The following is a 26,798-nucleotide window of genomic DNA, read 5'->3' as shown; positions in this document are numbered from 1 at the left end:
AGTGTGATTGGGATCACTGTGAGTCAAATGACTGGGTGGACACATGGGCTACACATTATCTTACTCCATTGTCTATCATACCCTCTATAAAAAATGATGACACGGAAAGTTCACTTGAGCATAAATATCTATTAGATCTTCAACCAAGACATGTCTTTGCATTAGTTTCACCATAGGGGAATGATGAGAAATCCAATTATTGGTGAGCATGTTGTGTAAGAGGTAAACAAAATCTTGCACAACCAATCACAAATGATGATGGATTCATATATCCTACTGGTTCAGTGGTTTTCTAGAACATGGCTGCAGACATATATGCTTAGAAGGAATGGAATTCCTACATTCGAAGACTCTCAGAAGCACAAAATAATTCTCATATATTCACATCTTATTATAGCAAAAAATGTAAAGTTGTTGAAGCATCAAGGAAGACCAAAAGTAAAAGAAATTTTTACTATTACTAATGTTGATCATGAAGCCCTATTAGAGACCCTAAAATAGAGAGAGGACCCTACTGGAACACTCGACTAGGTATATTTACTTCTTATGTTATTTTCTTCATAATGATTTAGTGAACTGATGATTATTTTTTTTAATACAATAAGTTACTAATATTTTTTATGATATTGGAATGTAGGTACATCATGAAGAGTTGGGGGGGGAGGGGGGGCAAGGTGTTGAGGAGAATTCCTAAGATTTATGATGTATTATGATGTAAAATGTGAAGTTTTTTGTATATGGTTTTTGTAATAATGAAAAAGACAGGTTAAATTAATTACATATCCTAATTTTTATTTTGGTAGGTTCTTTGTAAGGAATTATGAGAGGAAGATATTGAACAAGTTCTTGCAAATCATATTTGCATGTGATACAAGACTATAAGGACAATTTTAAGAGCATTAATAGCTTATGAGTATTGAAGCAAGGAGACAATGAAAGATAATTTCTTGCGGATATCTTATTACAATTTTGACTATTTTCTTATTTGACATAGAGCTGACATTATGTTTATTAAAACCATTTTTATCAAACTAATCAAATAAGACAAATACTTGTGTTTTTTGCTACATTTATCTAATATATTTGTATAAACTCAAATTAAATTGTCATTGATATATATCCTAGTTTATCTATTTTTTTTTTTTTTTTATAGCAATTTTTAACATTTAAATCAAAGCCATTATATTGAACTAATATTATATTCAATTAAGAAAAAATAAATAAAATAAGTAAATTTTATTTATTATTTTCTTATTTTGTTGTTGTCATTTTCAACATTGGACACACCTCTTTTTATTTTCATATAGAGAGAAATGAATGAAACTTTTATAATCTAGAATAATTTTATTAAATTTGAACTTATGACCTCTTATTCGAAAACTACATTTTCCACTTTTTGAAAAACTTAACACGTGAAACTTTCAAAAGATTGGAGATAATTCATCATTCATTAATTCATTATGAAACTCTCAAAGCCTATATGAAATCAATTCCTTATGAATCTTTGAAACCACTAATGTTGGAATTGAATCATCAGTACCATTAGTTTCAGATGGGTGGGTGAACCTTGGTGACACCCTTCTTTTGACATGGAGACCCTGCATCATCCGTGGCCACCCTATACTGAGGAGTCTCCAAGGTGCTCTAAGTTCATTTCAAGGTTGAGCTTCTGAAGTTCATAACTCAAATCTCATGAGGGATTTCAATGAAATGTCAAATTCTACAAGATGGTGATGTCAAGGCTTAAAATAACCCATCTCATTTTTGAGAGATCATATTCCATTTGGATTTGACATAGTGATCTTGCTCAATGCAAAAATTGGTAAAGTGCCTCAATTCATAGGTGCACCACATTGTAACTTTGAAACCACTGATCTTGGCATCAAATCTTTAGTGCCATTAGCTCTAGATGCGTGGGCGAACCCTAGTGACACCCTTATTCTAGTCATAGAGACCATCCATCATCCACGGCCACCTTGTACTGAGGAGTCTCCAAGGCGCTCTAAGTGCATTTTGAGGTCAATCTTTCGAAGGTTGTAACTCGGAGTTCATGAGGGTTATTGATGAAATGTCAAATTTTATAGGATGGTGATGCTAAGGCCTAAAATAATCTATCTCATTTCTAAGATATCACATTCTGTTTGTATTTAGTACATCGATCTTGCCTGATGCCAAAACTTGTCATGTGCCTCAGTTCATAGGTGCACCACAACATAACCTTGAAATCGCTGATCTTGGCATCAAATCGTCAGTGCCATTAGCTCTGGATGGGTAGGTGAACCTTTGTGACACCCATGTTCTAGTCATGGAAACCCTCCATCATCCACAACCACCCTGTATCGAGGAGTCTCTAAGGTGCTCTAAGTGCATTTTGAGGTCAATCTTCTAAGGGTCATAACTCAGAGCTCGTGAAGGGTATCAATGAAATGTCAAATTCTAGAGTATGGTGATGTCAAGGCCTAAAATAACCTATCTCATTTCTGAGAGATCATAGTTCATTTGGATTTAGCATAGCGATCTCGCTCGATGCCAAAACTTGTAGTGTGCCTTAGTTCATAGGTGCACCACAACATAACTTTCAAACCATTGGTCTTGGAATCGAATCATTAGCACCATTAGCTCTAGATGGATGGGTGAACCCTAGTGACACCCTTTTCCTAGCCATGGAGACCATCCATCATTTGTGGCCACCCCATACCAAGGAGTCCTTAAGGTGCTCTAAGTGCATTTCAAGGTCAATCTTCCAAGGGTCATAACTCAGTGCTCGTGAGGGCTATCAATGAAATGTCAAATTTTAAAGGATAATGATACAGAGGACTAAAATAAATGATGTCATTTTTGAGAGATCACATTTCATTTGGATTTGGCACAATGATCTTGCTAGATGTCAGAACTCATAGTGTGCCTCAGTTCATAGGTGCACCACAATGTAACTTTCAAACTACTAATCTTGCCATTAAATCATCAGTGCCATTAGCTTTAGATAAGTGGGTGAACTCTAGTGACACCCTTGTTCCAACCATGGAGACAATCCATCATTTGTGACCACCTCATACCGAGTAGTCTCCAAGTTGCTCTAAGTGCATTTCGAGGTTGATATTTCAAGGGTCATAACTCAAAGCTCATGAGGGCTATTGATGAAATGTTGAATTCTATAATATGGTGATACTGAGGCCTAAATCAACCTATCTCATTTTCTAGAGATCATTTCATTTGGATTTGGCACATCAATATCGCTCGACGCCAAAACTTGCAGTGTGCCTCAGTTCATAGGTGCACCACATCATAACTTTAAAACCACTAATCTTGGCATCAAATCATCAATTCCATTAGCTTTGGATTGGTGGGTGAACCCTAGTGACACCCTTGTTCTATTTAGGGAGACCATAAATCATCTATGGCTACCTCGCACAGAGTTGTTTCCAAGGTGCTCTAAGTGCATTTCAAGGTCGATCTTTTGAGGGTTGTAACTCGGAGCTCATGAGGGCTATCAATGAAACATCAAATTCTACAAGATGGTGATGTCAAGGCCTAGAGTAATGTATCTCATTTTTGAGAGATCACACTCCTTTTAGATTTGGCACAACAATCTCATTCGATGCCAAAACTTGTACTATGCCTTAGTTCATAGGTGCACCAAAACATATCCTTGAAACTGCTGATCTTGGCATCAAATTGATAGTGCCATTAGCTTTGAATGGATAGGTGAACCCTAGTGACACCCTTTTTCTAGCCATAGAGACCATCCATTGTTCATGGCCACCCCATACCAAGTAGTCTCCAAGGTACTCTAAATGCATTTTGAGGTCGATCTTTCAAGGGTCATAACTTGGAACTCATGAGGGCTATTGATGAAATATTGAATTCTATCGGATAGTGATGTTGAGGCCTAAAATAACCTATCTCATTTTTGTTAAATCACATTCTTTTTGGATTCGACAGAGCGATCTCGCTCGATGCAAAAACTTGTAGTGTGGCTTAGTTCATAGGTGCAACATAGTATAACTCTAGAACCATTGATCTTGACATCAAATCGATAGTGACATTAGCTCTGGATGGGTGGGTGAATGCTAGTGACACCCTTGTTCTAGCCACGGAGACCATCTATTGTCTGCAACCACCTCGTACTAAGTAGTCTCCAAGGTGTTCTAAGTACATTTCGAGGTCGATCTTCCAAGGGTCATAACTTAGAGCTTGTGAGGGCTATCGATGAAACATCAAATTCTACAGGACGGTGATGCCAAGGACTAAAGTAACCTATCTCATTTTTGAGAGATCATATTCTGTTTGGATTTGGCACAGTGATCTCGTTTGATACAAAAACTTGTAGTGTGCCTTAGTTCATAGGTGCACTACAGTGTAACTTTGAAACCACCCATATTGACATCAAATCATCAATGCCATTAGCTCTAGATGGATAGGTGAAGCATAGTGAGACCCTTGTTCTAGCCACAAAGACCATCCATCATCGATGGCCACCCCATACCAAGTAGTCTCCAAGGTGCTCTAAGTGCATTTTGAGGTCAATCTTCTAAGGGTGATAACTCAGAGGTCGTGAGGGCTATTGATTGAATGTTGAATTATATAGGACGATGAAGCTGAGGTCTAAAATAACCTATCTAATTTTTTTTATAGATAACATTCTATTTGGATTTGGCACAACGATCTCTCTCAATGCCAAAACTCATAGTGTGCCTCAATTCATAGGTGCACCACAGCGTAACTTTGAAACTACTGATCTTGGCATTGAATAGTCAGCGCCATTAGCTCTAAATGGATGTCTGAACTCTAGTCACACCCTTGTTCTAGGCACAGAGACTATCCATTGTCTACGGCCACCCCATTGTCTCCAAGGTGCTCTAAGTGCATTTCGAGGTCGATCTTTTGAGGGTCATAACTTGGAGCTCGTGAGGGATATCGATGAAATGTCAAATTCTACAGGACAGTGATGCTAAGTTCTAAAATAACCCATCTCATTTTTGAGATATATTTTTTTTGAATTCGGCAGACCGATCTTGCTCGATGCCAAAACTTGTAGTATGCCTCAGTTCATAGGTGAACCACAATGTAATTTTGAAACTGCTGATTTTGGCATCGTATCATTAGTGCCATTAGCTTTGACTACATGGGTGAACCCTAGTGACACCATTTTTCCAGCCACAAAGATCATCCATCATCTGTGGCCACCCCTTACTGAGTAGTCTCCAAGGTGCTCTAAGTGCATTTTGAGTTTGATCTTCTGAGGGTGATAACTCGGAGCTCGTGAGGGCTATCGATTAAAATTCAAATTTTATAGGATGGTAATGTTGAGGCCTAAAATAACCTATCTCATTTATGAGAGATCACATTTCATTTGGATTCGGCATAGCGATCTCATTCAATGCCAAAACTCATAGTGTGCCTCAAATCATAGGTACACCATAGCGTAACTTTGAAACCACTAACCTTGGCATCAAATCATCAACACCGTTAGCTCTAGATGGGTGGGTGAACCCTAATGACACCCTTTATCTATCCATGGAGACCATCCATGATCTACGACCACCCATTACTGAGTAGTCTCCAAGGTGCTCTAATTGTATTTTGAGGTCAATCTTCTAAGGGTTGTAACTTAGAGCTTGTGAGGGCTATTGATGAAATATTAAATTCTATAGGATGGTGATGCCAAGGCCTAAAATAATTATCTCATTTTTGAGAGATCACATTCTGTTTGGATTTGGCATAGCAATCTCACTTGATGCCAAAACTTGTAATATGTCTTATTTCATAGGTGCACCATAGCATAACTTTGAAATAACTGATCTTGGCATCAAATTTTTAGCACCATTAGCTCTTGATGGGTGCATAAATCCTAGTGACAACCTTATTCTAGCCACAAAGACCATCCATCATTTGCATCCACCCTGTACTGAGCAGTCTCCAAGGTGTTCTAAGTGCATTTTGAGGTCGGGTCCTCTGAGGGTCATAACTTAGAGATTGTGAGGGCTATTAATAAAACATTGAATTCTATAGGACAATGATGCCAAGGCTTAAAATAACCTATCTCATTTTTGAGAGATCACATTCCATTTGGATTCGGCACAGTGATCTCACTTGATGCCAAAACTTGCATTATACCTTAGTTCATAGGTGCACCACGACGTAACTTTCAAACCACTAATCTTAGCATCGAATCATGGGTACCATTAGCTCTGGGTGGGTGAACCCTAGTGACATCCTTTTTTTTTCCACAGAGACCATCCATCATCCACGGCCACCCTGTACTGAGTCATCTCCAAGGTGCTCTAAGTGCATTTCAAGGTCAATCTTTCGAGGGTCGTAACTTGGAGCTCATGAGGGCTATCAATGAAATGTCAAATTCCATAGGACAATGATGTTGAGACCTAAAATAACCTATTTCATTTTCCAAATATCACATTCCATTTGAATTCAATGCAACAATCTCACTCAATTCCAAAACTCGTAGTGTGCCTCAGTTCATAGGTGCACCACAGCATAACTTTAAAACTATTGATTTTGGCATTGAATCATTAGCACCATTAGCTCTATATGGGTGGTTGAACCCTAGTGACACCCTTGTTCTAGCCATGAAGACCATCCATCATCCACGGCCACCCCATACCAAGGAGTCTCCAAGGTGCTCTAAGTGCATTTCGAGGTAGATCTTCCAAGGGTCATAACTCAAACCTTTTGAGGGCTATTGATAACCCCTTTCCAAGTTTGGTGAACTTATATAATTAAGAATTTGAAGTTATAACAAAAATTGTTCAAAATTGCAAAAGTTGCAAAATTGTAATTTTGCAACTTTTTCTTGCAAAGTGCAAATGAGTGAAAAGATTTAGTTATGGGTTTGAGCACAATCATACAAGGTTGGAAATACCTATATAAGGTGTGAAATGATAGCATGCATTAATTAGTTTTGTTAAGTGGATCAGTATGGGTTATGTGAACCTTGTGTAGGAGGCTAACAAGTGTGTTTATGTCATGATAGCACTTCAAATTAAACATTGCATCCAAATTTAATAATACATGTTGTTAAAATGTTATTCATAAATTATTGTATTTGAATTGAATATAACAAACATGATCAAAATTAATGATATTCCATAAACATGAATGATACACATGATCCATGATAAATTGAACAATACTAGATACTAAATTAATATGTATATCATTGTGCACATAAATGAAAATATATATATCAAAATACATGTATTCATAGACAATTACACAAATATGCATATCAAAGATCATGTATCCATAAACAAAGTACACAAATTGTTAGAAGTTGTAATCTTTCCTTGGTGTGTTTATAAACCAAGGTTAGACCTTCTTTCTTTATTGTTGTAATATATTAGGATATAAGCCAAGGTATCCTAATATATTTCTTTTTTGTCCTTTTTCCACTACATCTTATTTTGTCATCTAGTGGAATATGTGAGGACAAATATTTATTGTAATTTCTAATTTTAGATTATTCCTCCTTAAGAGGAATCTCACACTTGGCCTCACACACTTATGAATGGTGGCATTCATAGACATGGGAGTTACATTCTAACTCCTCTCTCTCATATCTATTTAAGAGATGACCCTCTTCTCTCATTTTACAATGAAGTTTCTTCCTCTTCTCAAATATTGTATGAGGCATTGCTCTCTTGCTCTCTCTCTCTTTCTTCTTAGGCTTTTCATGCCTCATTCATAATGTCACAAGGGGTTTTCTTTGCTTTCCCCTTTCCAAATATCTTGTCTCATGGTGTTGGAGCTTAAAACTTTCTCTCTCCTATTTTATGGTAATATCTTTTCATGCATTTACTCACTTAGATTCTTTCCTGGTATTGCTTATTTATAGATTTCTTTTTCCATTTCTAACATGGTATCAGAGCCATTCAATCTTTGTTTTGAGTGTTTGCATGAAGGTACGATTCGAAGGAGACTCTTGAGATAGATTTCACTAATTTCTTCTTTAATCTTCTTAAGTTGGAAGAAATTAATTAATTTTTTTTTGGATTTGGCTGGTTTACCGCCAAACCTGATTAACTTCTGTTTGCTCTAATTTGTGCAAGTTAATTCTTATTTTCTATTAGTTTTCATCTAACCCCCTTTGGAAGGCTTGCCGCCAAAGGATTTTCCTTATTAGAAACTTTTTGCTCTTTTGATATCTGTCTTTCCTATCCTCCCTTCTTTTTTGTAATTTCTGCAAACCATGGTGAGAACCAGGTTCACAAAGTAGAATGCGACAAGCACCAAGCCTGCAACCAATCGAAACGAGTGTGTCCCACTCAGGGCATTTCTCTCTATGGTTTGTGCATAGAAATGAATTACAGGTTGCAAGCTTTTCAAATGTTGTCTCTGATGTTCCTATTTTAAAGTTCTCATACACCATTGCTACAAGAAAAATTTTGGCAAGTCTTGAACAACTCCTCATTATCTGAATATGTGGAGCTTGAAACATTTCATGTATTGTAGCTTCAATGTCTACCATGCCAACCAAATTTTTCAATGTTGCTACAGTTGCTGGTAAGAATAGGGGCCAAAGCACAATCTTTGCATTCCCATATGACTTGCTATATGTGGAAGCAATTTCTCAAGCAGATCCACTGTATTTGCCATACCAATGTCTATCAACTAAGAATGGGCTCTAGTTGGCCAACCAAAAAGGTTATACAGAACTGATTGATTTCTAGTAACTAGTAAATCAAGCTCATCTATTAGCAGAATAAAGGGTTGACATCCATCCTTGCTTGTTTGTTTTGATTCTGAGAAATGCTGATTCAAAAAATGAAAAATTTTTTTCCAGCTTAGTCTATGCCCAGTCAATGCCTCATAGAGAACCTTGTAGAGATTCTCTGGCTGGGCAAGTTTAAGCCCATTTATCTCTACAAATCGGTAGGGCTGAATAACCTTAGCATCAACTTTAGCCTGGATCTTCTTCATTACTGTTAAAATAGTTGATGTCTTTCCAGTCCCTGTCACCCCATGTATGTAAAGACATCGACCCAGACATTGGTTACCAGTTGCTAGTGCTCCCATCAAAAATCCTGTTATCTCATCTATTTCTTTGTTTCTACAAGGCAGTGAACCGGGAGAAGTAGCTAGCATAAGATTTTCCTTTGCTCTATCAAGAGCAGTTTGCCGGCGACACCTTGTGCTATCTGGAATTTTCTTTGTCTTTTTTTTTTCTAGTCCACTAATGCGTCCCTTGTATGTATTCACAGCCTTTATAGATAGTGAAAATCAGAGGTTGTTTCAGTTAAGATTTTAGAAATTTTTCTTGTTTGCAGTAGGCTTCTGTACTTTTTGTGAGAAGTGATGAAGTGGGTTCTCTTCATGGGACAGCTGAGACGTACCCCCTACTAACCCATTTGGATTTGAAGGTGGAGGAGCCCGAGATGGTTGTGCCTACCAAACCCACCAAGGAGTGTGCCCTCTTTCTCTCAAATATTGATCAGACGGTTGCATATGTTGTAGATTTGGTGTATTTTTACCCAAAGAGCTCCCACAGCAGAACTTTCCACTCTAGTTTGGTAAATAGAAAGAGCAGCCAGTGCAGCAAGATGATCAGGCCCTAATAAAGTGTGTAGACATCCTACAATAAATCCAGTCCAAGCACTATTAAGCAAAAAAGTACCTCTACTAAGCAATCCTTCACTTCCTCCTTGAAGCAGCTCTATAAAATATGAATTATCAAACTTAAGAGGTTGTTTGGTCCATGCTCCTTCAAAGCCTGACCTTTCTGGGTGGGCTCTTCCCAATATATGTGCTCCAGAAAGAGCCACAATATCTGTATCAGATAGGCCCATCCTATAAAATACATTTCTAAGGTGATCTGAACCTTTATTAACATCAGGAGGCCATCCTTCTTTTGGTGAGGCTAATGAATCCTTACGACCAGGGTTAAATTCAACTGTAGGACCTCCAGTAACCTCAACAGCAACCACACCAGCCAGCTGGAATAGATCAGCATATGCAATACTTGGGTGCTTGCCTTTGATTGATTCACACATGTCGAGGGAAATTTTCAAGCCGCTGTTTGCACCATGTGTGTTTTCCTCCTCATTCTGATTTGAGCCATTTGCCCCACCTGTCTTTGTTTTCGCATCATAAGTTCCTGCATCATGCCATGCGAGATGAAGCATGATAGGTGCACAATTCTTCTCGGCAATGAGAGCCCGAAGGTCTCTGCGAGCCTTATCGATGGATTTCAAATACGCCGCATCCACCAAAGGAGCCATTGGTACTTCCTTTGCCTGACGAAAATGTCGTTCCTTAGTGGGGCTCGAAACTGGGAACTCAGATACCCACAAATAGGGCTATGGAATGGAGTTCTGCAAGGATTTAATTAGTGGCCGCCTCATTTACTCGTGGCCCGGCATGGCTTCCCATGAGTCCGTTTGGCTGCCCTTTCCTCATTTAACTGTCGCTTGTTCTTTTTTCACAGGTGGAGTTTAGTTTTGGGCCTGTTGGTTTTTTTTCTACTGTTAAGTTTATCTACCACTTTGCTGTATTTATCTGTGAGAAATGACAGAGATTTTGAATATCTTTGGGCATCATTATGAAGTTTCAATATTCACACTTTGTAGTTTATAACAGCTTTTCTAACAGTAACTGTTTTTGAAAATTTTGTTTGATTCTTTATTTTAAATTTCAGAGCCCTATTTCAAGCATACCCTCAGCAGAAGCCTCGTTGTTAGAGTAGATAATCCAAGCAACATCATTAATGATGTTTTTGGGGGTAAGTGGTTGAACAGTGTTTTTTTAATTAATCATAAATTAAGTGGTTAAATGAACAGTGTTCCATTTTGCTTATATTAATATTTCTTTTATGTAACATCTTCTTTTAATTCTTTTTTATTCTTTTCTTTTGCCATCAAAATTGTGGTGTAAAAATGATATGACTGAATTACTATTTAAGACACTTTGTCTTTATTCATCATATTCATTCTTCTTGATATATTTTTTATAGAAGTATCTTCTCAATGTTAAAGGTAAATATTGTGACTTATCGTATATTTATTTAAGTATATATGGGTGCACACATATATACCTAGATAAATATATAATTTTATGACTATAATAATTCAGAATTTGATTTATACCTTCACAAAATGAATTAAGTACTCATGTTTACCCTCAATGGAGTTTTATACCTGATATACATATTTTGTTTATTTTGATCATCCTTAGATCTCTGCATTTTGAAAATAAAGTTTAATTCATTTTGATTGGATTATGAGTTATCTTACACATTTGCCTTCGACTTTATTGTGATATTTTGACGTGCACATAGTTGCACTATTATGCTTTTATAGCATCATTCTATACCCATGATGGCACTTTATGGTTTTATACTGTACACTCAAAAGTGTCCCACTCTAAACCCTTCTATCCAAATGATTCCATGAGTTTGGAATGTTCGGATGCCGGCTTAGAGCTCCCTATCCACGGAGTGCAAGAGAGTATATTTTAAGAATAAGAAGGCTCTCAGATGAGCCTTAGAGATACTCTTCTTGCTAGTAAACCATGCAATGGGAGGTTCCAAAGACAAGATGCAAGAATGCAAATGTCCCAAGGAGTTCCTCAAGGATGCAATGCAAATGAAGATTAAGCTAGAATGAGAATGTCAAATGCAGCTATTCTAAGCATGGATGAGAGTGTTACAATCCAAATATTAAGCTATGTGAGATAGATTATTGCAAAATAGAAGCTAAACTAACATGCAACATGAATCTAAGCTAAAATGCTATGGTATGAGAGAATGTAGACAAGAAATAGAAGTTCTCCACAAAGCTCCAAAGAAACCTGTTAGAAAACCTGCAGCATAACAATATTCAAAAGATGGATCATGGATGGGGAAAGCTCTCTCCCTTTTAAAGATGTATGGACGGTGGAGATCAAGATGAAGATGGTGGATGATCAACGGTGGAATTCGAAAATAGGAGTGATCCATGTGCACACACAAATCAACCAATAGAATATAAGTTGACTTGTCATATAAGACAAAAGTCACAAAGCCTTTTCTTTTAATTGCAAAATAGAAAAAAGACTTTATGTGTGCACTTTAAGTGGGTTAGAAGAATGGGGTCTTTTATTTAATTAAAAGGGGACATTTTCTTTTAATCAAATAATGAACTTAGGATAGCATAGTCAAACTATAGGTTATAATCAAATAAATTGATTATTAGAAATTTGGCTTAGGTAAGTGATTAAATTAATTTAGCCAAAATGTTGAAAAGGGGGCTAATAGTCTAGATGACCATTTTTAGGTGATTACATTTGCCCCTCTTTGACTAATGTGTGATCGATTTGGGAACACATTATGTCAAAGAAAATCGAAGCCAAGTAGGCGATGATAGATATAGATGTCTAATTCCGAAGAGTGAAATGCAGAAATAGATAGCAAGTCCTAAATGCACAGCCTGATAGCAGTAGTACTGAACACTAGGAAGAGATGATGTTAGAATTCAAGAAGAATACTAACACTTAGAAAAGCAGATAGAGTGAGAGCAAGTGAGAAGATCAAACAAATGCTCCTAAGCAGTGATAGAGTATTTCTGCCCCCTCAGGATCGAAATTGAAATGAGGTAAGGGGATGCAAAAATTGGCTAGAAATGAGAAAATTAGAATATAGCAATGTCCAAGATGACAAATAGATGATTAGAACTCAAGAATGACTATTAGAAACTGACAAAATGCCCCAGTTTGACTAGAGTTGACCTTGAAGGATATAGCATAAAATTAGGTCAAATCTAGTAGAAAGATGATTTAGATGTGAAATAGTGAATTGAAGTAGATATGAAGTATGGAAATGATGAAGTCATGAATAAATGAAGATGCCCCAGTGATGATTCGGAGATTAGACCTCAAAAGGTCAGCTAACTGCTTAGAAGAAAGTAGAATTTTAAAAGACAATTTTGACCATCAAGATGAACTCGAATTTGGATTTCGATCCTGAAAATGAATCTAGGACGTCAAAATTATTTAAGAGGTCAAAACTTTATATAATGTGATGATAAGATAGAGAAGAGATGAAGCGAAAGATTAAGAAGGTGAAAAGACATGAAGAAGAAGAAAGTAAAGAAATATATGAAAGGAGTTAGCTGATATGTCCACAAAAAGATGAAGAAAGAGAGCTCTCCCCATATGCAAGAATGCAAGACTAAGCTAGAAAATGAACCTAAAATGCAAGCTAATATGCAAAGTGGTTTACCAGCAAGAAGTGCATAACATTTAGACTCTTAATTTCATCATTGAGCATTTATTAGGGACATCATGAGATCATACAACCATCACTAGTATAACTATGAGGATATGAATATGATCAATATTAGATAGGTATGTGGAAATCCAATCTAAGCATCAGAGATATGTAAGTCAAGATAACTACACGATTAGATTACCTAAGTTTAATTTAGCAAGATTACACCTATATCAAGGCATAAGCGCTAGGATAAACCCTGAGTGCGGTCTTGCAAAATAGTCAAGGATGATACATTTGTAAGTCAACGTGTTGAATAGGACCAGCATAAATGCTTACAACACTATAGAAAAACAAAAGTATACCCACAAGCAGAAATCAAGAAAATATGTCCCATGCCCCCAGTCTTCTAGTCAATGACATCCTTGAAAGACTATTAGGGAGGGAACACATGGAAAAGAAATCATCATAGACAATACACAAAGTAGATAAATATCAGCATAGCTCAGTCGTTTAAGTGTTAAAGTGCATGTGTGCAAGTTACTTGGTCATTTCTTCAAGACTTGATTTTGATAGGGAGAAATATCGCAACATCGAAGACTGTAGGTAAACTATCTGAAAAGTGTTGAAAAACACTTGATGTCAAAGTGGGGGAAGTGTTGAGAAACACTATTTTGTGAGTTGTCAAAGAAACCCTAATCCACAAGAATACCTCAATAGGCTAAGTAGCTATGCCTCCAAGATGAGGACAAGAAACAATTCCAAGCTAGGAAATGTGTAGAGAAGTGGATGATTGAGATTGATAGACATAGGTGCAAGGGTTTCAAGTAGCGCCTGTTTCCAGGTTTTCACCACTTGACAGATTTTTTTAGGAATTTTCCAATTTTTTTGTATTTTTTTATTTTTGATTTTTTTTTGGTGATACATCAAAGCACCTATTGCTAGGTTTTCACTAAGATGATCATTTTTTCAAGACATTTTCTAGTTTTTTAGGATTTTTTCAGCATCATATATGATTTTTTGAAATTTTTTAGAATAATTTAGAGATCACTAGTTCTCAAGAAAGATCACATCATTTTCTCCCAATGTCTAGCAAGGTATAAGATATGATGGAGCAATGAGCCAATGGATAAGAAAAGATGGATAAGAAAGGAGTATGAAGCAAGTGAAAGTGATCCTCAAGGACTGACTCCTCAAGAGTACCCAAGCTAGGAAAAGAGGTGAAATATATGAAGCATGTTTTGGATAAGCAATGGAAGTAATGAGAAAGATAGTGTGTAGGATAAGCGGTGAAGCCAACAAGTGAGATAGCATGAAGCATGTAGTCCAAAAGAGTAGACATGTCAAGAGACCTATGAGAACCATGTTTCATTTATTATGATCAAGACCAAGGGGTCAACTAGATAGTATAGCAATGGGATAGAGCAATAAGAATAAAGCTCAAGATAGAGGCTATGAGTGAATGGGAGAGCACAATAGAAAATCTGGTGGATAAGATAGCCAATATGCAAAGATAGCTCAACATTGTCAAGATCAAAGAGAGAAGAAGGGATAGATGGATGATGGAAGAATTACGCATGATGCCTGTTTGCCAGGTTTTCATCATGGTACTTATCCAAGGTGCCACAAGAAGTAGTTTTCACCATAGGATGGATTTATTTCTCTTTACTTTTGCTACCAAGGTGCCACAAGAAGTGATTTTCACCATGGCACATTTTCATATTTTTTCATTTTTTTCATTTTTTTTTATTTTGAATTTTTTGAATTTTAAGAAAGAGCTCAAGCTTTTTGAATGTAGATAGTGCTCCTATAGGAAAGATAAGTCATGATAAGCCAAGACCATAGAAAGGTATGCTCAAAGATGTTGATAGGGTGATGAAAGACAAATGGCAGTAGGAAGAGTATATGGAGGATAATAGTTCATGTATAGAAAGTAAGTGTAAGCTTTAGAGGATTTCATGTGGGTAGCTAAAATATTGGACAAGATCAACATTGACACACACCTTGAAGGGTATTGGAATGAAGGAGGAATCATGGATGAAGTAGCTTGAGGTTTAGATGTATGAGGTGGTAGAAGAGATTTGGAAAAAAGTGGAGTGGAAGGCTTTGGAATATTTTTAGAAAGATTTTTGGAAGAAGATGGAATGGAAGCCTTTGGAAGCTTGAATGTCAACTTTGAAGTTTTTTTAATATTCAAGTCTTCTAAAAGAGACTTGGGAATCCATATAGCTTTAGATTTTCCTTTGGATACTTCAAAACACATTTCTTCAATAATGGGTTTAGGAACCCATATTTTCTTTGATTTAGCTTTTTTAATAGTGGACCTTTGTAGTCTCTTTTGTGCTTTCTCCTTCTTAGAATTCACATGTCGATTAGATGGGACATAGTGATCTTCATTTTTTAATGGATTCTTATGTTTATCCTCACTTCCAAAGGACTTGGGATTTGTGGATGAATAAGGATGATATGACTGGTTTCGATGTATAGATGGGTGAAAAGTCATCAAGGATGAGTGTCTTTGTTGATCTTGAGGTATTATAGGAGAGCTAGGACTAGAAAATGTAGGAGATGAAGGAACATAAGGTCCCAATATAGATGGAAGGTTTGAAGGCTTTAGCTTTGATGGATAAGGACCAAGGATAGACTTAGGAGATGCAAATGGATAGTGAAAAGAGATATCAACATCTTTAGAGTGAGCAACGTGGTCAAAGCCATCAATAGATTCATGAGTACCTTTGATAGGAACAACATTTCTAATAGAAGCACTTGAAGCTTGAGCACAGTTTTGAAGTGGATGTGGAGAAGTAGAACATGATGGGATGCTTTGATCTTGACAAGTAGCTTTGGATAGCATATGAAGAGAAATTTTCTCATAATTTTCAGTAAGCTCAAGGGGGATAATGGAAGTGGTGTCTTCATCATACTTAGGAGGTGGATAAGATATAGGATATGGAGGGGAAAAATCTTGAAAGAGATGAAAGGGTGCTTGATCTTGATCTTTCTTAACATTTATAGATTTTTCTTTTTGAGAGTCCTCTTGACATGGAGCCACTTCTAAGGAAAAGGGATAATGAAGAGTGAATGGAGTAGTGCTTGGACTAGGCATAGTAGTGCATGAAGGTTGAGGATGTTTAGGATTAGTAGCATGGAAAAGGTTTGTAGCCAAGTGAAGGTTAGCTTGAGTTTCTTTTAGAGGTAGCCCTTGAGGGTACGCATATTGCATATGGAAAGCACTAGGTTTTTTGTTTGTTGGAAGCAAGTTGGAAAGATTTGAAGTATTGGGAGATGCATGAGTGTTGGGAGAGGTGGAGGTATCAAGGAAACCATCACTAGACATAGGTTCATTCATGTAATCTTGCTCAAGAGAAGTATCTTCACCACATGAATCATTAAAGGTATCAATAATTCCATTATCAATAAGATCTTGGATTTTATGTTTCAGCTCAATGCAATTTGAAGTACTATGCTCATTATATTGATGATAAGCACAATAGATATCCAAGAATGGGTTTCCATATGAGCTAGACTTTGGTAACATGATGATCTTATTGCCAAGAAGTTTTTGCAAAGTGTCATCATAAGAATCTTCCAAGGGAGTAAAAGTTATATTAGAAGTATGCCTAGGATCTTCTTATTGTTTCTCAAGTGAATGGTATGCATCCATGTCTTCATCATTAGCTTGGTCAAAGATAGGTCCATCATGAAATTTTAGCATAGGCTCAAAGGAGGTATCACTTGCTTGTTCTCTAAAGAGGTCTTTAGATCTAGAAGAAGAAGACATTTGATGTCTTGAAGTAGAGCATGTAGACCTAGAAGAAGAGGATGACCTCAAAGAAGGTGACTCACATTCATGTAAAGACCTTAAGGAAGATTCATGTAAGTATGCAATCTTCTCCTCTAACCTTTTCTCAAGTTTAGACTTCATTTCTGTCATGCGCTTAGAGAGATGAAGGTAAGAAAGATCATTTGTTGCTTCTAGTTCTTTGTATTTCACATATAGATCTTGAAACTCTTTAGTGACATGGAGGATATCATGATCATCTAGATTCAGTTGAGGTTTGGTAGCACAAGCTTTGAATTCCATAGTGGTAGATAGATAATCAAGCATGAAGGAGACTAGAGGAAGCTAATAGGGTGACACAAGATAACTTGATGTCCAAACTAGAGAGGTAGAGTGTTCACTTGCCAAGATAGTAGAGAGAGATTAAAGCGACTTGTCAAACAATATGTCCAAAAAACTTACGACATGAATGACTCAAGTCAATAGCTAGGCAACATGCCCAAATAGCCAAATAGATAGAGCAAATAGGGTGACAAGTGAACAACTTTCCCAACCCAAGAGTGTAGTCAAGAAATCAAGGTAACCATTTTAGCAAAAAGATAACTAGCAAGCATGCATAGACCATGAAGATAGAAAGACCAAGAGCACCAAGACCAAAGAGTCACTTTAAGCATGTTCAAGAACTAGAGACATAGAAAATAAAAATCAAATGATGAGACTCCCCTTAGCAAGCAACACAAGAAAATGTTTACATTTGATGTTTTGACTTGGTTGATAAAGTTTGACAATAGTTGATAGCATAGCAAGTTTGATGTTCAAAAGCAATTTCTTTCCAAGCAAGATAGTGACACATGGAGTAGTCTTCAAACAATCAAGCAAGGAACAAAGCAACCTTGCATGATACAAGCATATGTGACGTCTCAAAAGAATTCCCTAGAATTATCGTCATGTGTATGTTCAAAAGATTTTCACAAGTATAGCACATTTGAGAACACATCAAGCAATATCTACCTAGAAGTCATGGTTCATTATCAACAACTTGGCCCACGCTTGATGCTCCTTTGCCTCACACCAAGTGGTTTCCCACAAGAGATATTGGCTTTGTCATGGAAATGCCATAAGCATAACCAAGGGAACACATATGGTGAGTGTAAATCTTGGGGTGATCCGGGTAGTCCACTAGGATCAATCCTTGCACCAAGAAGTTGAGCAGCTAAAAAAGGTAGTTACTAACTTAGGGTGTTTAGATAGGGATTCCGTTCATAGTGTTCCTCTTGCTCTCAATTACGGGACATCTCACCTTGCGATGAGTAACCGATCTCGCAATCACAAGAGTACCTTAAGCATTCTTGCCTAGTGATCTCCCTATGGTCGAAATCCCATAAGCGATCACACTAGATGAAGATAAACACTACGTCTACCAAGGTTTTGTGTCCTTGATAGCCTTGAGTTTATAGTGGGTTGGAAGAGCCAGGTAATCGGCTTGTTCCCACTTGGGTCGTTCCTCTCAGGTTGTCCGAGAGCAGGCCCTCTAAAGGATTCTAACTACACAAAGTGGATCAAATTTTGGAAGTCAAGATTTCTGGTTCACCACAAGGGTGAAGAGCATACTCTCCTATTCCAATCATTTTCTCCCAAACACGCCAAGAAGATTCAGTTACCCCTTGCTTTTGAAACTAAATGGCAAGTCAAGATTTCTGATTCACCACAAGGGTGAAGAGCATACTCTCCTATTACCAAAAGACTCCAATCACAAGTTTTATGTGCCTATGAAAAATGAACAATTATTCAATGCCACACATGAAAACAAAAAAGCAAGAAATTTGGGTTTTTATGCTTTGGGCAGCCCTGCAAACAATCGTTAGTAGCCCTTGTGCATTTGAAGCTTTGACATGCATTCTTTTTATGCAATGTTTCAATTTTTTTCACAAGGATGGCAACCTGGAATCACAACTTGTTAGCAACAAAAGTTAGTGTGAAATAACATAAAAATCTGCAATAAAAAGTGGTGAGTTGCTTCAAAAATCTAATTTATCCTCCAACCAAGTACATGCAAAGAAAGTGCAAGTTAATCACAAATGCTTTCATTTTTACTCTTTGGTTTTGACCTAGTCAACAAGATTGGACTTTTTTGCTATGATTTTGTATCCAAAAATGAAAATGAAAAGAAGAGACCCATACTAAAAATCAGAAAGCTTTACAAAAATGCAAGAAATTTTAAAAAATCTCTTCATTTGCTCCCTAGAGATTGATTTTGTCAAAATAGGCTAAATTTATCAAATCAAGTTTTTGATCCTTAATACGATCTCAAAATTCAAAACACAAAGAAAGAACCCCCATTAGAATTGAAAAACCTTTCTGAAAATGTAAGTTTTTTTAAAAAAATCGCTGTTTTTCGATCAGAAACGACTTTTTATGAAAAACAAAGAAAAACTCATAACTCCCGAACATCACGTCAAAATTCTCTGTAAATTGGACTGAGACATTTTGAGCATATATCCAACTTGCAAAAAAAATTTTAGAACCAAATTCCAAGCGATTTAAAAGATATGATCAAATCTTTAAACCAACTAAGTTTTTGGCCTTCAAACCAATTTATTTATGGCTTGGCCTTAAAACCAAAGTGATAATTCTACAAAAGCATTTGATTAGACCCAATATGCTGCTGTAAAAAACCAGAGATAAGAAATGAAAGAAAATGGAGCTGAAAATTTGATTCAAGCCCCATGGTGGGCGCCAAAAATGTACACTCGAAAGTGTCCCACTCTAAACCCTTCTATCCAAATGATTCCATGAGTTTGGAATGTTCGGATGCCAGCTTAGAGCTCCCTATCCACGGAGTGCAAGAGAGTATATTTTAAGAATAAGAAGGCTCTCAGATGAGCCTTAGAGATACTCTTCTTGCTAGTAAACCATGCAATGGGAGGTTCCAAAGACAAGATGCAAGAATGCAAATGTCCCAAGGAGTTCCTCAAGGATGCAATGCAAATGAAGATTAAGCTAGAATGAGAATGTCAAATGCAGCTATTCTAAGCATGGATGAGAGTGTTACAATCCAAATATTAAGCTATGTGAGATAGATTATTGCAAAATAGAAGCTAAACTAACATGCAACATGAATCTAAGCTAAAATGCTATGGTATGAGAGAATGTAGACAAGAAATAGAAGTTCTCCACAAAGCTCCAAAGAAACCTGTTAGAAAACCTACAGCATAACAATATTCAAAAGATGGATCATGGATGGGGAAAGCTCTCTCCCTTTTAAAGATGTATGGACGGTGGAGATCAAGATGAAGATGGTGGATGATCAACGGTGGAATTCGAAAATAGGAGTGATCCATGTGCACACACAAATCAACCAATAGAATATAAGTTGACTTGTCATATAAGACAAAAGTCACAAAGCCTTTTCTTTTAATTGCAAAATAGAAAAAAGACTTTATGTGTGCACTTTAAGTGGGTTAGAAGAATGGGGTCTTTTATTTAATTAAAAGGGGACATGTTCTTTTAATCAAATAATGAACTTAGGATAGCATAGTCAAACTATAGGTTATAATCAAATAAATTGATTATTAGAAATTTGGCTTAGGTAAGTGATTAAATTAATTTAGCCAAAATGTTGAAAAAGGGGCTAATAGTCTAGATGACCATTTTTAGGTGATTACATATACCATTGATATACATGATTTATATGATATTTTGAGTTGCATAGGGAGCCAATTTTTTCAAGGATAACTATGTAGGTCCCCTCAATATAACTGATACATAGTTTCCTTATCTAGCCCATGGAGTATCCCTCCATCCTATATTGGTATGCACTCATTTTATATGGATTTCCCTCCATTTGATCCTATCTGTTCCATTTTGATAGGATAATATTTTTATGGAGTTTCCCTCCATGTTGTTCCATTTTTGCTCCTCAATGAAGAGGATGCTATTATTGGAGTTTTCCCTCCAAATTCAGATGATTTGTTCCAATTTGAAGGCAATATATTGTTATATCCTCATAATCCATTCTTTTGATTATCCTAACAAAAATCATGATAATTCTACTTTGATCAGCATGTCTCTCTTTTTTACTTTATTTTCATATATTAATGTGATAATGATCTGCATACTTTATTGCTTAGATCATGAGTCATGCATGTTATGGATTGATCACCCATTAACTTGCAGTGGGATGATTCATTAAGTGGACTATCTATATCCACATTATTGATGCAATGTTGATGCACGTATCATTAGTTGGCCTTGTCTGTGGTCATTTGTGCATTAGTATAATATTCTTTTCATGAGAGCATTGATCAAGCTTTTTACTCAATTTGTCCTTGTTGACAATTTTTTAAGCATATACTTTATCTTGATATCAGGTTATCTCCATTGTTTTGTGGTAACATGTTTTATTTTCCTCTATGTCTCTATGAAAAATTTCTTATTCTTATTCAAAAGGATTTCTAATTTGAATATAAGAGGAAATTCTACTTGTGGATAGTTGTCTTGTTTTTGTTCTGTTTTTTAGGTGGTCCATCAAGGAACCTTCTTGGTTTTCCACATATGAAGAGGTGTCTAAGCTTCCACTTGATCAAATTCAAAGGACCCATGTACTTCTCTTGGATCTACAAATGTTCCATATGGCTTGAAGACAATCAAATTACTTCATATTGAAGATTAAGTTGCAGATTTTTGTAAATTATGGGTTTAATACCCTTTGATGTAATTACCCCAAGTAAAGATTAAAGGGGGGTGTTAGAAGTTGTAATCTTTCCTTGGTGTGTTTATAAACCAAGGTTAGACCTTCTTTCTTTATTGTTGTAATATATTAGGATATAAGCCAAGGTATCCTAATATATTTCTTTTTTGTCTTTTTTCCACTACATCTTATTTTGTCATCTAGTGGAATATGTGAGGACAAATATTTATTGTAATTTCTAATTTTAGATTATTCCTCCTTAAGAGGAATCTCACACTTGGCCTCACACACTTATGAATGGTGGCATTCATAGACATGGGAGTTACATTCTAACTCCTCTCTCTTGTATCTATTTAAGAGATGACCCTCTTCTCTCATTTTACAATGAGGTTTCTTCCTCTTCTCAAATATTGTATGAGCCATTGCTCTCTTGCTCTATCTCTTTTTCTTCTTAAGCTTTTCATGCCTCATTCATAATGTCACAAGGGGTTTTCTTTGCTTTCCCCTTTCCAAATATCTTGTCTCATGGTGTTGGAGCTTGAAGCTTTCTCTCTCCTATTTTATGGTAATATCTTTTCATGCATTTACTCACTTAGATTCTTTCCTGGTATTGCTTATTTACAGATTTCTTTTTTCATTTCTAACACAAATATATATATCAAAATAGATAGATCCATATACAAAATGGCATTGATCATGCCATAAAAATGTGTATAACATCAATGTTTCTATAAACAATGTGGCATATGTCATCTCAAAATGTCTCATGACACATCCTATGACAACTATACTATCCTAGGGTGCTGGTGGATGATCAAAATGTAGCCTCTTCGCTACACTAGGTGGATCAGATGCCTCATACATAAACAAAAAAGGAAAGCCCAAAGTTAGACTACTAAATTTATATGATTTTGTGTATCTAACATTGAATTATTCAAATGCATAATGATCTTTTTTTTTAATGAATATTTATACTATTAAACTTTCATAATAAATACCTCTCTCGTTGACTTCCTGTGCTAGTCAGGAGTCCTCTTATATGCCCTAGGAAATGCTTGTACCTTGCTGATTGTGGCCTGTGTATGTTCAAATATGTTTGTCAGATGAACCTATAACTTAAACTATGAAATTATAATTCATAGCATGCTAAATTTATAACATATTTAATCCTAAATTCAAACTACAACTTACTAGTGCAGGCTCCTCCTCAGGATATAGTGGTTGCATCATCAAATCTACAGAACTCTCCCATCAAACCTCATGTGCACTAGGAGTTTCCTATGAAATACAAAATAGTAGTTGTTAATACCATGGAATTCAATTTTGAATTTATTTATGAAGATAACAAAAATGAAAAATAAATGATACTTATACATATAATGGGGCTCTCAATGCGAATGGAAATGCCTGAGCATCTACGATGTGAAATCTATATGGGTTCATTGCTAGTAGGGATGCCCTATATACAATAAAGAATGTAATTAAATTTTATTACCATAAAATTTTTACAAGAATGAATTGATATTTAATCAAATAGAAAGCACCTAATTACTTTTTCTTTGTCAATAGGTATTGGCTCATCCCCCACACTTTGTCCCCTAGGGATATGTTGTACGTGCAAGATAAAGGAAAGATTAGAAACCATATATGCTACAATATCAAATAGAAAAAATAATGAGAACACAACATAATGTATTATAGATGTCTCAAAACCAAATGAAATGGCTGAGAGCATGGCATCATCAACCAATCTTAGCTGCTCCTCGATCATCAACTAAACATGAATGAAGATGACATACATGTATAATTTAATATGGCTTAAAAATTAAAATTACCCTATTATAAAAATTAACTTTAAATCGCATATGTCATAACAAAAAAATGTATACATGTATTGACATAGAAGGAGCCCATGCCTCTGCATTCCCCTCCTCTCTCACATTAGAGTCTGTAGCCTCTACATGTGCCTCTAGTGTATCCTCATCTAATACAAAATTATACATAGGAAGATCACCTATGGGACCCAAGAAAATATTCTTACACGTAATTCAAGTGTGAGGCACACAAACATGTGATGAGCTAGTCGATGATGAACTAGCACCAACATCATCAACATGGGGAGATAGGAGTGATCTAGCCTAAGATATCAATAGGCTACTCAATCTATGAATGGCTATAATGGTATGCGAGGTAGCCTCTGCTATAATATCAGAATGCTGCACTCAAGGAGGGGGGGAAACATCAGTATGGGGGACAAAAGTGCTAGCTTTCTTCTATTGGGAAGAGGGTCTTGTTTGAGGAGCTCCTAACCCTACACCCATGTTGGGCTTCACACTCCAACAGTTCACCTTGAGGCCCAACACAAATTCTGCATACAATTTTTTGAGGAAATAAAATGGTACCTCTAAATTGCTATGTGGAGGGATATCAAAAACCATCCATCAATGATCCTAAAATTTTTCACGTATGCCATCATTTGTGCACCATTTAATCGATATTTTGGGTTTCTTGCAATTGACTTGTATACTAGTTTTTGGGTTTGCAAAAAAGCTAGCCAAATCATCTTCGATTATATTGGGGGCCGCAACCTCATCATTGTCCAAGCCATCATCAAACATCTCATGCATTTCATCACACCAATGAAGAGAAGCATTTTGTTCATTGGTAAGGGTTTCAATGTTATCCACTATGGTGTTTAATGTGGATACTATAGGAGCCAATGCGGGTACATTATTATATGTTCTTCGCAAACCCCTCAATTCAGTGGGATTTTTATTTGTTAAATCCTCGATTTGAGGAGGGTTTTGAGGGGGTAAAGGATCATTTGGTGGACAGTTTTATGGGGGCACTGGATCATTTGGTGGGGGATTACGAGGAATAGTATTCCTTGTCTCAGTGTCATCATTTTGATCAGCGCTTCCTATTAATTTGCAAAACATAATTTATATTTCAAAAAAACCTTAATTTTAACAATTTCTATCAAAAAATCCTAAATTTTAACAAATTCAACTAAAACTAACAAATTTATGATAAAATTTATTAAATTTATATTAAAATTGATTTTTTTAAAAAACCTACCTTATATTGTGTATCTAATAAAAAAACTGATATCTGAAATGTTGAACATGAAATAAGCCTATGAAAACAACCCGCAGATTGTCTTTTTTTTATATATAAATAACACTAGGGTAAGTGCACAAAGTTGTGGTGCCAAAAGGGGGGTATAAGTGGACACCTTTTTCCTGAAATCTGCAAATTTTGAACTTCAACAAGAATTTGAAGATAGTTACGCTCAAAAGTTTTAGATATGACAAAAAAAAAAAGTTGCAGTCCTTTGAATCTAGTTTCTAAACTACTAATTTATTTTCAAAATGGTTTTGTTTTAGGTCCTCAAAAAAGGAGGCCACAAAAAGTGGTACTGTTTATTCTCAAAAAATATAACACAGTACAAAGTGTGGCCCCCTAAAATTTTAAATTTCTTTTTGAAATTTTTTAATCGCTCTAGTCAAAAGTTACTTAACATAATGTAGTTTATCCCAGATTTTTCAGGTAATTTTATAATGTGTATTTTTTTTATGAATTTTTTAACTAGACACATCCCAAAAACATGAAATATCTATATGCTCCCCTTAGAAATAATTGAAAACTAATCTAAAATCAAAACTTTTTTTTTTTAAAGTGTGTAGAATGGAGTCTAGTTTCTAAAAAACTAAGTTGTTACAAAATTTGATGAACGAGCTAAAATCTATAGCCCAATTAGTACGTGGTGGATTTTGACAAAAAATGAACATACATTCAAAAGAAATTATAGATGAAAGGCTTGAAATAGTTCAAATTAAAAATAAATTATATGGTTAGATAGCTAACACAGAGACCGATAATGCTATGTAACCTGATCTTATCGATACCCAACCATGAGAAATCTTGAAGGGGAGCACAAAAGAAACAAAATCATTTTTTGTATGTTTGCTGGAAAACACGTCTCGGGCCTGTTCATCAAATCCAAACCTTTGGGTCGGATCTCCAAGGAAAAACCAAGCCTTAGGCTTGGGTTTGATTAAGGTTTAAATAACATGTGTGCCCTATACCGCATACGTGCTATAGCGTGCACATGCTATTTAAACCTCAATTCTAAATAGCATGTGTGCGCTATAGGGTGCACGCACTATAGTGTGCATGCACTATAGTGCACACGCACTGTTAAGATGTAAGTTGCAAAAGAGAACTTGGTGGGGGAAATAGGGGAATGGCTATGTGTGTGCATGAAAGAGATAGAGAGAAAGTAGGGGATAGGAGAGGGGAGAGAGAAAGTGAGAAAGAGAGAAAGAGTAGGGATGGCAAAGAGAGTATAGGATGAGAGAGAGAGAGAGAGAGAGTAGGGGTGGCAAAGAGAGGAAGTGAGAGAGAGAGTAGGGGTGGAAAAGAGAGAGTGTGGGATGGGGGAAAGAGATTTAAAGTAGGGGATGGGAGAGAGAGGAAGTGTGAGAGAGAGTACAGGTTGGGAGAGAGAGATTAAGAGTAGGGGATGGGGGAGAGAGAGAGTAGGCGATGGGAGACAGAGTGGGAGAGGAAGAACTTGAGAGAGAGGAGGATGGGAGTGCATGTGTGTGAAAGAGAGAGAGTATGGAATGGGAGAGGGGGAAGACAAAGTAGCTCAAGAGAGAGTAGGGGATCGAAGAGAGAGTAGGCGATAGGAGAGGGAGTGAGAGAGGGGGAGACAGGGGGGAATAGAAATGTGTGTGTGTGTGTGTGTGTGTGTGTGTGTGTGTGTGTGTGAGAGAGAGAGAGAGAGAGAGAGAGAGAGAGAGAGATAGAGTAGGGGATAGGAGAGAGTGTGAAAATTTAAGAGAGACTAGAGGGTAGCACAGAGAGAGAGAGAGAGTGGAGAGGGAGAGAGTGAGAGTGAGAGTGAGAGAGAGAGAGTAGGCAGTGGGAGAGGGAGAGCAAGTGAGAGAAAAAGTAGGGGATGGAAGAGGAGAGAGGGGGATGGGTGTGTGTGTGTGTGTGAAAGAGAGAGAGTCAAGAATCAGAGAGAGGAGAGAGAGATAGAGAGAGTAGGCAATGGTAGAGGGATGGGAGAGAGAGAGAGAGAGAGAGTAGGCGGTGGGAGAGGGAGTGGGAGGGAGAGA

At 36.5% G+C, this 26,798-nt stretch overlaps 1 pseudogene; it reads right to left on the bottom strand.

Annotated features, from left to right (window-relative positions):
* LOC149566870 (origin of replication complex subunit 1B-like) overlaps positions 1-10,319 on the bottom strand; it is a 117,030-nt pseudogene extending 106,711 nt beyond the window's left edge.
* Between the last annotated feature and the right edge of the window lie 16,479 nt (positions 10,320-26,798).

This window comes from Cupressus sempervirens, chromosome 3 (assembly GCF_028749045.1).
Source record: "Cupressus sempervirens isolate cs-2001-9-10 chromosome 3, ASM2874904v1, whole genome shotgun sequence".
Lineage (NCBI taxonomy): Eukaryota > Viridiplantae > Streptophyta > Pinopsida > Cupressales > Cupressaceae > Cupressus > Cupressus sempervirens.
The sequence above is the reverse complement of the archived record's forward strand: the minus strand, read 5'-3'. Positions and strand labels throughout refer to the sequence as shown.